This window comes from Lissotriton helveticus, chromosome 2_1 (genome assembly GCF_964261635.1).
Source record: "Lissotriton helveticus chromosome 2_1, aLisHel1.1, whole genome shotgun sequence".
NCBI lineage: Eukaryota > Metazoa > Chordata > Amphibia > Caudata > Salamandridae > Lissotriton > Lissotriton helveticus.
In genome coordinates, this window is record NC_136059.1 from 1,032,222,609 (window position 1) to 1,032,239,291 (window position 16,683).

General features: G+C 47.7%; 1 protein-coding gene across 3 annotated transcripts in view; it reads left to right on the top strand.

Moving 5' to 3' along the window:
• GKAP1 (G kinase anchoring protein 1) overlaps positions 1-16,683 on the top strand; it is a 664,789-nt gene that overhangs the window by 108,186 nt on the left and 539,920 nt on the right. The window lies entirely within an intron of this gene.

Sequence of the window (16,683 nt, forward strand, 5' to 3'; positions counted from 1 at the left end):
GGAGTCCCACGGTATATAAAAAAGCAGTGCCAAAAGTAAATTATAGTAGTAGGCCCTAAATACAGGCCTGAAGCCTAGATTGCAGTAGTCTATCTACCTCATTGGCTGTGACAAAGACTTGGGTCTTTTCAGCATATTCAGCTGTCAGCACCCTCTAGAACCCTCTCTGCAGAGCCAGTTCTCCTCCGATTTTCACCGCACGTCGTGTGGAAGGGAGTCTCCCTGGGTGCCAGCTCAGTTTTTTCCTTCAAAGATGTCAGAGAAGAAGGCCTTGTTCAAGCCTTGCAGGACATGCGACAAAAAGGGAGTCCATGTTGATGATCAACATAAGGACTGTATATATTGCCTCTATCCTTCTCATGAGGCCCAAAATTGTAAGATTTGCCATACCTTCCCTTCTAAAACCTTGAGGGATAGGGAGGCTAGAGTCTTGTTATGGCTCAAATCTTCTAAGGATGATGATGATGGAGCTTCAACATCAAGTAAAAGAGCGAGATCTCAGGAAAGAACATCAAGTGAGGGGAGAAAACATTCTAAAACCTCCCACTCCACTCCTGGCTCTACTCAAAGGTCTCCTCCAGCATCTTCAGGACCTTCTATCCTTAAGGATCCTAAGAAGCATAAAACAGTGAGTAAGACTTGCTCTGTCTCTTCAGCTTTCACTACAATTACATCTTCAGTTCCTTCGTCGACGGCTACTATATCTACTACTGTGATTACCTCTCCAATCCTGTCAACTAGGATTGCTATCGTCACAAAAAAGACCATCGTCGACGAGTCGTCAACGAGAACCTCGTCGTTGAAGCATTCATCGAAGAAAACACAGTCGATGGCAGCTTCGTCGTCGACAAAATCATCCTCTGTCGTCGACGACTGCCCTGTCGACGAAGAAATCAAGCCGTCGACGATGACCCTGTCTACAACGATCCTGGCGACGACGCCCCGTCGATGACGGTCCCGTCGACGTCAAGCCCTCCGTCGACGACGAGCCCGTTGACGATGCCTCTGTCGACGATGCCTCCGTCGAGTCCTCCGTTGATGTCGACGATGCCTCCGTCGACCTCGAGTCCGTCGACGATGCCTCCGTCGACGACGCCGTCGACGACGAAAAAGAAGAGTCCAGTACCATCCACAGCATTGGCAACGATTTCCACGGCATCATGCCAGCAATGCAGACATTTTCAACTCCTATTACCTCCAAGAGCTTCCAACTTCGCTCTTTCCAGAGACAGGAGTACTCCTATATTTCGCCACTTACACCTTCTCACCTCCTCGATACTTATGATCCGGACGAGGAAGGAGACTATGAGGATGATGACAATGTGGGAGCCTTTGGAGTAGCCGGCCATCCTTCTGACTTAGTTATAAAATGTCAAGATGACGATGAGGAGGATTACGTTGCACACTACTATCAAGAGGACATTATGGTTCCTCATCATGCAAGTTATCCAAAGGCAGCAGAAACAAGTCACATACCTCCTACCCTCATTCAAGACCTGCAAGCCATGTTAGCTGACTGTAGACACCGTTTTCCACCGCAACAGGTCATCCCACCACCGGTTTCTGCAGCAGGAACAGACCCAGTACCTCAGCCTCAACCTTCAGCGCCCAGGTCTCCAATCATAGACCAGCCTGCACCACCTCCACGTACCCCTGATACGTCCTCGTACGACGAAGTCCAGGAAGGAGAGCTTCCAGAGAATCCCCCTGCTGATCCGTGGGATTCATATATTATTCCATTGCCAACTCTGCAACCATCCGACTCTCCACCAGAGGACATAGGTGGATTCCACAATCTCATACAAAGGCCTTCAAAAAGATTTAAACTTCCGGTCACTGTGGAAAAAACTGATTGTTTCCTGCATGGCTTTAAAGAGGACGTTAGAAAGATTTCTAGAGCAATTCCAATGATTTATTACATCTGGAAGGAAGGCATTAAGATCATTCAGAATCCTGCTTCCGTGCCGGCAGTACTGCCAAGGATCGATAAGAAGTACCGAGCTCCATCGGACAGTCCATCTTGCCTAGTGGGTCACCCGAGACCAGACTCTGTTATTTCTCAGGCGGCGCAGCACCGCTCAAAAAATCCAGCTACGCCCATCATTACTCCCCCGGATAAGGAAGGGCGTCGACTTGACCTTATTGGGAAGAAATTCTCAACCATGGCGGCAGCTTCTATCCGAGCAGCTAATTTGCTGGCGATCATAGAGCGCTATGATCGCCAAATGTGGTCGGACATGTCACCTTTCATTGACTTAATACCTGAAGACCACAGAGCAGAAGCCCTAAGATCTTGACAGAGAGAGAACGCGCAGCCTCAGAAACTATCGACGGTGCCTTGGATATTGCCAAAACAAATTTCAGGCAATTGGCTGGAGCGGCTGTACTCCGTCGTCAAGGTTGGCTAAAAGCCACCACCTTCAGACCAGAGGTTCAATTAAAGGTACTAGATATGGCCTATGACGGCGAGTCTCTATTTGGCAAACACATTGACGATGCCCTACAAACGATCAAGACGGACACAGATACTGCTAGATCACTCGGTTCCCTGCAATTTAAACAAGGTTCTTACAGAGGCGCTAGAGGACGTGGCTACTCTTCTAGAGGAGGTTACCATCAGCAGGGCAGACAGTACCAATCCCACTACCGTCAAGATTATAATTCATCTTACCGTCAATCGAACACAGCGGGTTTCTCTCGCCAAGGGGGCCGCAGACGCTCCAACAATTAAGGGCGAGATACTCGCAAGAACAAGTGAGTTCAACCGGGGCGCCATCCGCATCCTTATCCCTTCCCGTGGGTGCGAAGATATCTGTGTTCCATCAACAGTGGCAAAAGATTACCACCGATCAATGGGTGTTAGATTTGGTACAACATGGTCACACCCTGGAATTCGTTAACAAACCGCCAACTGTTCCGCCTAAGGGACCCCCTCCCCCTCGTGTTCACTTATTGTTCAAGGAGGTTCAAACAATGCTCCTCAAGAATGCCATAGAAAAAGTCCAGTTTCAACAAAGAGGACAAGGGTTCTACTCCCGATTCTTCCTTATAAAAAAGAAGTCGGGAGAATGGCGGCCAATTTTAGATCTACGCAGCCTCAACAAATTCCTCAAGAAGCACGGCTTTCGCATGGTCACTCTTTCAGAAATCCTAAACTGCCTGAACGAAGGTGATTTTTTAGCTTCCTTAGACATGGAGGACGCATGCTTCCACATCCCCATCCATCCCAAACACCGCAAATATCTCAGATTCAATGTGGCTGCCGCCCATTATCAATTCAAAGTACTACCCTTCGGCCTCAAGTCGGCACCAAGAATATTCACAAAGTGCCTGGCCCCGGTAGCAGCAACTCTACGTTCTTGGGGAATCCAAGTGTTCCCGTACCTGGACGATTGGTTACTCAAGGGCCCTTCAACAAAAAGTGTACAGGACACCATGACAAGCTGTCGTGCTCTCTTTGCTTCTCTGGGTCTGACTATAAATCTAAACAAATCCCAACTGCAACCAAGACAAGTCCTACCCTTTTTAGGGGCACGCCTGGACACAATACAATGCAAAGTGTTCCTATCACAGGAGAGACAACTCCACTTGCAACAATTGGCAATTCAAATCTCAAAAAGGTCACTTTCGGTCCGACTATTTGCTTCCCTTCTGGGAATGTGTTCGTCAGCCATAAATCTCATCCCATTGGCACGCCTCAAGATGCGACCTCTGCAGGAAGAGCTGCATCATCAATGGAAGCAGGCAACAGGTTCCTTCGAGGACATTATCAAGGTCACGCCGCGCATGGTAAATGCTCTGCGGTGGTGGTCACAGTTGCACAATCTAAAGCAGGGACTTTCATTCATACAGACTCCTCCAGACTTCATACTTACAACAGATGCATCCATGGAGGGATGGGGAGGCCATCTCCAAGATCTGCAAGTCCAGGGCAGGTGGACTCAAGATTACAGACAGAAGCACATCAACAGTCTAGAGTTGAGGGCCATCTTCCTCTCTTTGCAAGCCTTTCTCCCCAGAATAGCGGGATCGTCAGTGTTGGTACGGACGGACAATACCACCAGCATGTTCTACGTGAACAAACAAGGAGGAACAAGATCTATGACGCTGTCGCACGAAGCTCAAGAGTTATGGGACTGGGTTACACTCCACAACATAACTCTCAGAGCGGAACATGTCAAAATCCTCCAGAATACACTGGCGGACAAGCTCAGCAGATCCCTGTCAGATTGCCACGAGTGGGAGTTAGATCAAGCTCACTTGCACCTAGACTTTCAGATTTGTGGCAAACCACAGTTGGATTTGTTCGCAACACAACAGAACAAAAAATGCCGGTTTTACGCCAGCAGATTCCCTCAACAGGGGTCAAGGGGGAATGCCCTGTCCATGTGATGGTCAGGGATTTTTGCTTACGCTTTTCCCCCGATTCCGTTGATACCGAGGGTATTGCACAAGATGAAGTGCGAGAGTTGCCGCTTGATACTAATTGCACCAAGATGGCCACGCCAATATCGGTTTCAAGAGCTCATGTTGTTGTCTCAGGATCAGCCAATTCGCCTCTTTCCATCTCCAACACCACTGTCACGGAACGAGGGGCAGGTTCTTCACCCAGATCCTCAATCTCTAAAATTGCACGCATGGCTCCTGATTTCCTAGAGTTTGACCACCTTCAAATTCCGCAAGACTGCAGAGATATTTTAAGGAGATCTCAAGCTCCAAGTACTGTGAAAACTTACCGGCTGAAATGGAAAAGGTTCTGTTCCTGGTGTGCATCCAACAATGTCCACCTGATTAACTCACCAGCAGAAGTTCTTCCTTACCTACTACACTTGGCTCGCTCTGGCCTTTCCTTTTCATCAATAAAGGTTCACCTGGCGGCCCTGTCCAGATTCAGGAAAATGTCCAACATTCCTTCACTATGTTCGTCATCCCTAATTAAACAGTTCATGAGAGGACTCTTCCGAGCGTATCCTCCAATTAGACATCCCCCACCGGAGTGGGAACTCAATACAGTTCTTTCACAACTTATGAAGCACCCATTCGAGCCTATACATAAGTATGAAATCAAGTACCTTACGTGGAAAGTTGCCTTACTCCTAGCCTTGACATCAGCTAGAAGAGTGAGTGAGATACAAGCGTTCACCGTAAAAGAGCCCTGCCTACATTTTTCACAGGATTGCGTTACTCTCCGAACGAACCCTTCATTTATACCTAAGGTACCTTCTCAGTTCCATTTAAATGAACCAGTTAAACTGAAAGTCTTCTTTCCAAACCAGACTACGCTGGCAGAAAAGACACTGCATTCCTTAGATATCAAAAGATATCTGAAATTCTACTTACAGAGGACAAAGAACTTCAGAAAATCTGATCAACTGTTTGTAGCTTATGGACAGACCACGTTGGGAACAGCTGTTAACAAGGCTACGATCTCCTGATGGATAGTGTGAGAAGTTGGCCTGATAGGTGATGTTTCCAATTCTGGAACCACCGGTTATCAGACCAAACAATCCCTTATGGTGTCTGGTTGTAAGTCAACCTTATTAGACAAGCTATCCTAGGGGTAGCATGGACTAAGCAGCCTAAAGGCTTAACTTAAGAGGTCGTGTTAAGCGAGCTGTTTTACCACATACAATCCTGTAATATCAAATGAAAGGACACCACACAAGTATATATTATAAAAATATATGTATTTATTACTAAAAACAATCCCCAGTATTCTTTATGAATAAAGGGGCACAAGCGTTAAATCAAAAGCACAGTTTAAACATACAAAGTTGCACAATTATGGATGAGGGCGGGGGGCCACTCAAACCATATACTAAACAAGTGGTATAAGAGCTACCAATCGAACAGTGGTTAGGCCTAGGGCCTAGGGAATCGCTGGGAGCAGTCAGGACAAGCAATGCTGAAGTCGGGAGAGGCCCACGGGATTCGGGGGCAGTGCGGAAAGCGCACGCATGCACCAATGTTAACCAATGGTGCGTAAAAGTTGTAAAGTTAAAGTTTAAGGACACTTCCGCTGAACCTAGAGGAACAAAACTTAAGACACAGACCCTAGAGATGTGTACCAGTGTGGGAACACCGGCGGAGCAAAGTTACCTCACCCACAGGAAGCGGGTGCACAGGGTCGAAGTTGAGTCGGGTTTCGTCACGCAGGCTCTTGGTGCTTGAAGCTGAAAGGGCTGCAGGCGGGGTGAAAGAGAAGTGTCCGGTGGAGTCCAAGGGTGGACTCAAGTCGAAAAGTACCTGAAAGCAGAGGGGACAGAGTCTGGGTCACTCAGCAGTGACCAGGGTGGAACCAGGACGGAACCAGGCAATGTCGGGTGCAATCAGGTGGTCGTCGAGGAGCTTCTCTCCGCTGTCACGTGGGCTCTGGGGCATCTACGACGTCCAGGAGCAGGTCACGGTCTGTCCCACGCAGGCTCTCGCCGTCGGCGCTGTCGGCTTCAAGATTGGAGCAAACAACACTTGGCAAAAGCAATCCACGCGGAACCGGGAGATTGCTTCTCACTCGAACCAGGAGGGTCAGAGTGGGGGCTCCTTTTCAGGGGAGCTGGTGCAAATCTGGAGCAACCAGAATCGCAGGTCGAATTTCAAATTTCGTCGACACAGGGGCCCCAAGCCGGCTGGCAAGTGACCGGGCCAACGCGTTGAGCCAAAAGAAGCAGAAGGGCCCCACGCAGCACTCGTCGAGTGTGGAGGGCTGAACTTCGGTGCAAGTGTGGCTCAGGGTTGGGGCTTCTCAAACCCCGGTGTACAGCTTCGAGGGTCACTCGTGGGCTGCACGGTCAGCGTCTCGTGGTCTTTCCAAGATGGCGTGCCCCACGCTTCCGGTCGCCTCCACGGGTCTCAGCTCTGCAGGGACTGTGGATCGGGCTGTTGGAAGGCAGGCAAGCTTGATCTCGTCGATCTCTGTCGCTCGAGTTCCGGCGGGAACTGCGACAAAGCAGACGTCGATGGCTGGATGGTGCCTGTTTGCACAGGGTGGTCACTCCTTGACCACAAGGGAGATTCTTCGGGCTTCTACGTCGAGTAGGATGTCGAAGGGTCCAGAGTTTCGTTTCTTATGTTTCATCAGGATAATCTGAAGTGCATTGGCACTGCTCCCACTCTTATTCTAATCTGGGGGGCTGGATTACCTGCTAGGTCCCCTCCTATGGGTGGGACCCAGGAAGGGGGTGGATACACCCCTTTCCTTTGATCCAGGCCGCCCTGGCACGAGGGCTGGAGTGCCCCAGAACCGGTTTGGCCGGATTATGCAAGGGGCAGCCTTGTGCTCCCCAGGCAGTGTCTGGTTTCTTTCAAACCTCCCCGCTACAATCCACTATCTCCTGTCTGAGGGGGTGTAGCACCTCCCTGCGACAGGAAACCCTTTGTCCAGGCCCCATTTGGCTGAGTTTCGGTCAGCTTCAGGGGGTCAGACTTGTGTCTGTGGCAGAGGCATCCATTTTGTGGATCCAAGGTCTTTTTAGAAATTAACCGCATTTAAGTAAAGTAACATGTCTTACCCCTCTAGAGGGGTGGAATGCTATCCCCGTCGCCAGAACTGGCGAGGGGATAGTATTCCAAATCATATGACACCTTACACGACATGTTTTGATAAAGCCAAACCAAAGTTGCTATATAACCGCGAGGATTATAATGCACTTAATAGTATATGGTATGGCATTATCCTGAAACAGCTTAGGGATTTGTTCCCGAAAGCTGCAGACAGGCTCAGCTCATGCTAGAGCTCCATCTCACATTAAACCACGCACTCTGCCTCCAGGATTGATGAGGACTTCCATAGGAGTGGCTCACAGGTTAATATGTGTCCAGATATAGGTTTAGATATAGGTATACTATATCTAAGTAAGGGGTGATTACACCACCTTACACCAGCTGAGTGATCAGCCAGTTGTGTCAATTTAAGAACCAGCCAGGGGTGGCAAAAGATATGCTGCAGCCCCCGGTAGGCCTTGGTGGCCCCTATGCCCTGGGCACCTATAGTGCATTATACAGGGGCTGACAAGGAGTCCATTTCCAATTGTGGTATGTGCCTATAGCAAATGTATCATTAATTTAGTGAGAGAACAGCAGGCTGGGGGTCTGATCAGCAGGCCCACAGCCTCAGTAGTCGAAAACCAGTGAAGCAAAAAGCAAAAATTTGGGGTGACCATAGGATAGCAGACCCTACTCTCCTACAGATAGCCTCAGCAATCCAGTTCTGCCATGCCATTACACCCCCGTGACGTCATTCCCAGGCCGCGCTGTGATTGGCTGCCGGCCCGGGACACCCCCGTGACGTCAGCCAATCACAGCACGGCCCGGGACCTGACTTGTTGTTGCTGCGGAGAACAGATTTTGCTGCCTCTAGCTAGCTTGGAAGTTCCAAGGCTCTCTCGTGACTTTGTACCACTGCACTTGGATTAATGAACCTTTTTGGCAATGGATAAGACACGGGCACAATATTGCTGAATATTTAAAATGTGTTTCTTATCCTAACATTTAAGCCCTCATTACAACTAGCTACAAGTCAGGTAGAGCGGAATTCACTCATGGAGTGTTTTCTCCACCTAATTCCAACTGGAACAGTTTTTACACATGGGTATGGGAGAACGAGGCACAAATGTACTGTGTGGTCGTTCCACACAGTAACATCACATGAGGCTTTGTTTGAAGAAGCAGCCACACCTCCTTTCCCCTATTTTTCTGATGGCTCAGAGCTGCCAGAACATACCTTTCTCCTCCCTCCCATATTCTCTCCCCCCCCATTCACCACTACCAACCGACCTAAAGGCCTGCGCATACATTCACCATCTTATATCAGGTGGTAAATGTATGTTAATTACATGTGGTCTTAAAACTGGAACACTCTGTCCCCATGGTAATTCACCAAACCATTGTAGTGGGGCAGATGTACTGCACTCTAAAGGTAAAATTGCATGTGATTTTACGTGCTCCCAATACGAACTCAGAATGAGAGTGTAAGTGGTTTAACAATATTTACCGCAGGTTTAAAATATATATTTGAAAAAGTATTTTTCTGCATGCCGTCCTGAACTTGAACGAGGCATCTTTGGGCTCGTAGGCTCCGATAGATTTAAAAATCCTCTTCAAAGGGGAAACGCTGTTTGGCTGGGGCTTGGGGCTTGAAGCGAGCCGGGGTCTGAAGTGAGCTGGTGACTCTCCCGCTGCTGCTGCCGTCGCGGCTGGGCTCTGCTCCGCCCCCCCCCCCTCCCGCATCTTACCTCAGACTCCCTGCTGGTGTCCGGCCGGGCTTGGCTCCGCCGGCCCCGCTGGGGACTGCATCTTTCTCTTCATCAGGGCCCTCAGCGCCCGGTGCCAGATGCGGTCGGTGATTAGAACAGACATGAATGCGGTGACGTTATTCATTTTATGCTGGGTTACATTTTATTTCCATGCAACAGTCAGTGCTAAAGGTCCTGTGAAACTTTTTTTTCTATTTATTAAGCTTCGCTGGGCATTTATTTATTTATTTATTTATGCATTTTTATATAGCGCGTACTTTACCCGAAGGTGTCAGAGCGCTTCACAAAAGGAACAAAATTGAAACATAATGAGAAACATTACAGAAGAACAGATTACAAAAGCATACATTACGTTACATAAGGTAATAGTGACATTTGTGAGCAAATAAAATACATGAGGTAGTCAAAATTGTGAGCAACCAAAAATACATGAGGTAGTAAAGGTAATAGTGACAATTGTGAGCAAACAAAATACATGAGGTAGTAAAAATTGTGAGCAGCCAAAAATACATGAGGTAATGAACGTTTCAGGCCGTGTTTACACTGTGTGGGATGGTTCGTCACCGGGTTAAAGGCCAGGCTGCTTGCTTGTGGTGTTTGCCAAGCCCAGTGCGCGGAGGCTCGGGCGGCCTTGCGGAAGTCCTGTCGCCTCTCAGGTGCCGCTCCTGAGAATGCGAGCCCCGTTCCTCATGAATGCCAGCTAGAGGCAGCGGCGTACCCCCACCTCCGGTCATAGCCCTGTACATTGTCGAAAGTGGACGGCTGCTCCTGAATAGCCCCTGGCGACTGGAATCTTGGGAAACTCAGAGAAAGGGGGTGTCAAGGGAAGAGAGGAGGAGTACTTTCGCAGCATCGTCGGTAAGTCTAGCAGCCCTAACCGTGAGCTCCTTAAAAAACATCGGAATAATTAATGCGCAAAGAAAGCAACAGGTATAGATGAGTTTCAATGTAAATGTAAAAATAAAACGAAACAACGTTTTTTTTTTCTGGTTGTCAAAGAAGATCAAAATATCAGTTTTTAAATCTTTTTAGAAGACGGCTAACTAGCCCTGTTAAACGTAGATTGTTTAAATGTCTTTAGAGCACATCGCAAGGAAACACGCTTTATGCACATTAATAGCTACGTGAAACATGAGGCTTTTTTATTATTTGTCAAAGCCGAATAAGCAGTCATTTGTATTTTGCAATATTAGTGTTCGGTTCTTAAAATAAAATATATTTGTTTTACTATGATGATATTTTTGTCTGTGCGCTTTTGCTGGTCCTTCACAAATACATTGCGTGTCTGTCGAGTCCTCTAGCAGTGTTCACACTTGCTGACCTGTCTACACCGCGTGCGTCATTTCCTGCATTAATTAGAATAAATGTGAAACGCATTTGTTCGTTAAGGTTCTGTGCCAGGGTCCCAAAGACGGACAGACTGGTAGCAGGACACCACTGATTGGATGGCACAGCGGGAGGTCGCTGTATCAGCACTGATGGTGTCATTACGTCGGGGCCAATCGGGTTACTGTTTAGTGTAGTTTTGTTCTCATGCAGTGTGAAGAGTGCCTGGTGACCATATACCAGGTCTTAACAGCACAATATTAACATAGCTCTAACTTTTACAAAGGCGAAACCGTTGCATTGTAAATGCTTGTTTAAACTTTTGTTACTCTTTGTCTATGACAATAATATGTAGAACATTTGTAAATAGATTTGTACTGAAACAGCCCCATTAAACCATCACCAGTCTCCCACCATCCGCAACCGACTATCACTTGGTTACTGCTTGCTATTCTGATTCAGGCATGTGAATCTATGAAAGATACCCCAATACTGGATAAGAAAACAAGTTACTTACCTGGAACTTCAGTTATCCAGTATTGGTATCTTTCATAGATTCACATGCACCCACCCTCCTCCCCGGAGAGTCAGTTCTCTAGAATTGGGATACTTTTTCCCCACTTGTGCTAACGAAAATCTGAGGAGAACTGGCTCTGCCGAGAGGGTTCTAGAGGGTGCTGACAGCTGATTGGCTGTGACAAAGACGTGGGTCTTTTCAGCATAATGAGGTAGATAGGCTACTACAATCTAGGCCTCAGGCCTGTATTTAGGGCCTACTACTATAATTTACTTTTAGCACTGCTTTTTTATATACCGTGGGACTCCCGCCTCGGCGACGGGGAATGATTCAGGCATGTGAATCTATGAAAGATACCAATACTGGATAACTGAAGTTACAGGTAAGTAACTTGTTTTCTTACTTGTGTTTCCAAGTATTCAAAATTGAGTTTGTTCCACGATCGATAGGTGAATGTATGTAAGGTGGTTTTTAGGTGTGTTGCTTTGTGGTGTTTTATGTTCGAAAGCTAACAAATAGTGGTCTAACCATGTGACTGGAGTAATTGTTTGAAAGGTAACTAGTTCTGGATGTGCAAAAATTACATCTGGGATGTGTCCAGAGACGTAGAGGAGCTCCCTAACAGATTTGTGGATTGCTGAATTCCTGAGAGATGGCTGGCCAACACCTGCTGTACAAAGTAAGAGCCGCACATACTGGAGAAAGAACGAGCCATGCTCTTCAGTACTCATTAAAAGGGTTCCTTGATTCTAAAGAAAAGTGGTCTCTGTTCAAAGGGTCCTGGACACATTTCAGAAATGGGATGGGGCTGATAAGGGTTTTATAAAAAGTAGGGCTTAGGGGCCATTGTAACCCTTTGATACATATATCACTAAGGCTGATACCCAGATGTGAGGCTGTAGTCACTCTCATGGCCTGTGTTTGGGGGTATGAGATTAGGAGACACTCTTGCTGTGATAGACTGCTCTCTGAGAAGAACAGGATGAAGGAATGGAGAATTCAAAGTGGGCAACCCCTAGAAAACAAACTTTAAAGACAGCTCCCCTGATTTAGAGTTTGGAATACCGGTTACTCCGTCATAAACAGGACTGGTATCCTGTCCGCCGTATTACAAGTGCATCTAAATCAGGCTCGGGGCACTAATCAACATTTGTGTCTGGAAAATAATTATAAAAGGGGCGCTATCAACTCCCTAATTGTCAAACTGAACCTGTACATCAGCATGGAGGAGCCCAGCACAACCCAGGCTTCTATGCTGGGTGAGGAGACATCACCCAGGAGAATCAAGACCACTCAGCCACGAGCACCAGCTTCTTCCTGACCCAAGATCCGCAGAGCCAGTTAAGAGAAGGCCGCCGCTTGGAGGGAGTGACCGTATACCTGGAAGCCGTGTGTGAGATTTTGGTCTGTCGGAATGGGGGCGGCAGAGAAGATTAAACTGCCACACTGATTGGGCTGTCTGATTCTGCTTACAGCCCCCAATGGCAGTTGGGGGTCGCATTGAAGCTTAAGGGCCGACGTCATAATTTAGCACTGTGGTGAAGATATGGCCGTCGTTCTATGCAGCAGCAATGTTTTAAGGCGTAGGCAAAATTGGCAATTGTCCAGGGCCCCCGCCTTTTTCTCTCCTTCTCTCACATCTAGCGGTTTATCTCAAACAGGCTCCCTCTTTTTGCCTACCTCTACTCATTCTCCCAGTACCCAGTGTCATTCTAAGAATTTTTGAGGCCCCAGGAAAGCTGTTTTTGTATTCCCCCCCCCTTCTTGAAAGTTTAAATATAATTACATTTTTTTAGGTTTCGCCCTGGCCGTAGCAACTGCGTACAGTTGCTCGGCCCAGGGCGAAATCTTATGTCCTACATATGGGGCTTTGGTCCCGCCTCTGTCTTCCATTGGCTAGCTCCATAAATGGAGGCTAGCCATTGGAAGAGATTGGCTGTCAATCACGCTTTCCCCGTGAAAACGCGATTCGGGGGCGTTCTGGGTCTTTTTTTAAGTCCCGCCCTCTCCTCTTCCCATTGGCTGGAATTTTACCTTCCAGCCAATGGGAAGGGGAGAGGGCGAAAAACACGCCCACAAGGAGTTATTGTGCCGTTGTTGTGCCTTCTTTATCCCCCGCCCTCCCTCCCTCCCGTTGTCCGTGCCTTCGCCGTTGTGGGGCAGAATCGAGTGCTTGTTATTTATTGGCAGCCCTTGTTTAGAGACAAGTGATCTGCATTGAAGCCTCCCTTGCCTTTATTATAGTCCTCCTTTTGTTGCTTCGTGGAATGTGGCACTGGTTGCACAGTACCCTTCATTATAGTTCTTCGTAAGTGTCTATATCCGAATGTTGATAAAAGGGCTTTAATGACCGCGCCCTTGCCACCCGGGCTAAATTTCAGATGGAAGCAAAGAGGACTGTAGTGAATGCAAGGGGGCCTACAGTGCCTGCTTTTAACGTGTTAACGTTGGGTTTCCGTGCGTTAGTACATTAAACTCAGACCTACTGGCCTTCCCACAGCATGTTTGTTAAGTGTTTTGTTTTTAAAGCTAGGGAGGGGTGTATCAGAGCGTGGAAAGTCCTCTCAGCCCGAAACGGGGCGAGCCACCCAGCCTCTTAGAAAGTAGCTGCGGCTGACAGTAGAAATGTTGTTTTCTGAGGAAAGTGGTTGAGTGTGTTTTTTCCTGACGTGTGGGGACTGCTGTCCAGAGTAACAAAGGCTTTCCTTTTGGCAGCTTGGGGATGGAATCAGCGGAAACGTAGTATCCTGGGGCTGCCGGCTTGTGATTGGGCCGTGGGTGATGGGAGCCTTGCTGTCTTCCTGCCCGAGGCAGCCACACTATAGCTCGGCTCGTGGCTCAGAGGGAGGGCGGTGACTGCAGGCAGGCTCCATCCTCGACGCGGTTGTGCCGGATCATTCTCCGAAGCTGCTCTGGGGGAAAGGATCTCGGCTCCTCTGTCCATTGGGATTCTTATGGGATGAACTGCTTGTTTGGAGAGCCTTTTTTTCGCGCTGTTTTTCCCTTCGCCATGGCTTTATGCCTGGGTGCCTGTGAGAGGTACCAGATTCAGCAGCAGGAAGCGAAACCATCAACGTGACAGTGTGGGCCTGTGAACGTTCTTTCCGGTTTGGGACATGCTAGTTCCGGCTGATGGAGTTCAACTGTGTAAACATTTTTCGGACATGAAGGAGCTTTCTTTGCTGCCTGGGATCTTCGAATGAGTAACTGTGCTCTCTTTTGAATGGACCACAGGAAGTTCTCCAAATCAAACATCTCGTTCTAATTAAGGAGGGACTGTGATAAAGTAAGCAGAGAGGTGATTACCAGTACTTCGTTGTGTGTTTTTTAGGTCTAATTTTTTGTGGTTGTGTATATTATGAGGCACTGTGTCATCGCTGTACATTACTTCCATGTAATGACGTTGCCTAGCTGATGTCATCGCTCAGGGAGTCTCGTGTCATTTAGGCCTCGGGTATGTTGGTTGCCGGAAGTGATGGGGAGGACATTGAAATTCCATAGTGTGGACCTGGGGGACCGATGCAGAGACAAGAGCAGTCTAGCGCTTAGAAGGGAGTGGTACCGTGACTACTGTGGTTGTGTGTAATAATCACACTGCGATTTTGGGTAATTAACCTGGCATGTTTGAAATAAACGCAGAATTCACCAGAGCATGATAGACCGTAGTGAGAGTCGAGAGTGAAGGTTGCCATAAAACAGTAGCGGACATGGAGACCTGGCATTTGATTCTGGCTAAGGCACAGTTTTAACCTTTTTCATGCAGACTTCTGGTAACACTAGCATGTTGTTGGATATTGTAGCCTTTTGTCCCTGTTCATGGCCTGTTCCGTCGGACTCTCCCCCTGATAATCCGGAAAGCTGACCTGTGACCTCTCAGAGGAGCTTGATGCAGCAGATTCACAGTACCACCTTGCCCAGAGCAGACCCTGGGGTGTGCAGTTATGGTCATCACCCCATCCCACTTCCGGCCTGACTACTGACTCTTCATTCGACTGCCATGGCCCAGCTTCTGTTTACCTTCCACCTCTGCCATCACACCTGCTATATGAGTACTTTGAGTCCAGGATAACTTTAGGTCTTGAAGTGAACGCCACAGATCGGATCCCTGCGCATGCGCACGACTTGGCTCAGTGAGGCCACTCAAACATTTCCAGAGAGATGAAAGTAGCCAGCTGGTGTTTGAAATCCCAGGCAGAGCCAGAGGGTAATGGTATTCCATAGCACGGGCTCAGCTGTGAGGAATGCTTCATGGCTGCTGGAAGCCAGCTGCGCCCTTGGAATCTGAACACGAGGGCATCCCTCAGACGGCATCTTTGTCCTTGAGCTGCTTGATGGTGTAATTGTGTCCAGGGCACAAGTCTAGTAAACCACCATCATTACACCTAGTGTGAATATCACCCACTTCACTGGAAGGTAGTTCATGATTATCAGACCGTTTTCATTTAATTATTTTAGGTTTGGTGACACATTGTGTAGGTTGATTAATTCATTAAGTACTCTTCCATGGCACACTATACGTTGAAAAGAGCGCCTTTAGGCTCCATCTAGGCACTGCACATGGCAAAACCTGGTAAATAAAGACTATTCAAACACAATGCAAAGTTACAGTAAGGGTGTAGATACTACAAAGATAACACCAGTCCATCCCTCATTTACTTGCACGTTTCAGAAAGAAGCTGTAAAAATAATCGAGTAGCTTGCATCATGTAAATCCTCCCATTAATCAGTCTAGGTTTTTGATTGCTTCTACTGACTGGTGGTTAGTGGAGGTGTTTATTTAATAACATTATTTTTATTCATCGTTTAAATTCCTTTAGGTTGCAGACTTGCCTTATCGGGCCATGAATTGCATTTCCGGTGTTCATTAAATAGCACGAAAGCCTGACGGTGGGTGTGTGTGGTCGTTCACCAGTGGCACATTAAGTAAATGACAATGCCATTTATTTATCTGTTTTCAAAACCAACACATAAATAAACAATGCCAATAGCTCTAACTTTGTCAAAGGCAAAGCAGAACATTTGTAAAACGATTCAAAGCTGTTCCAAACAGGGAGCCCCAATGGCTATCGTGCCTGTCGCCCCAAAAATCCTTAAGATTACACTGTTAAGACCCGGAGAAGGATGCCGCCTTGAGTGCGTGGAAAGCTACTCCCATATACCAGGTGAGGGCCTTGATAACATTTAAGAACCATCGCCCAGTGCAGTCCCGTGACGGTTTAAGAGAGGGCTTTCGCCTTATGCAATGTTGTCACCCAAAGAGGGATGCCGCCTCAAGTACCACCCAGGTCTCTCTTCACAGACCAAAGATACCATAACTCCGGAGGAGCTCTGTCGAGGTCCGGATCCTAAGATGGCCGCTACAAGACTACCACTCATCACTTGCACCAGATGCAGCTGACCTCTGCCAAACACTGTTGGAGGCTTGAAGGTCTTCTGTTTTGTCTCCAGCGGAAGCTGATAAGACTAAACATGGAGTCACAGAGATCTTGGGCGAGAATCCTATCTGAATGAAGCTCGGAAGGCATTGGACCTTTTGGACTTTTAATATCTATTGTGGGACTTCTAAGACGTGTATTATCTAGTGCGCCT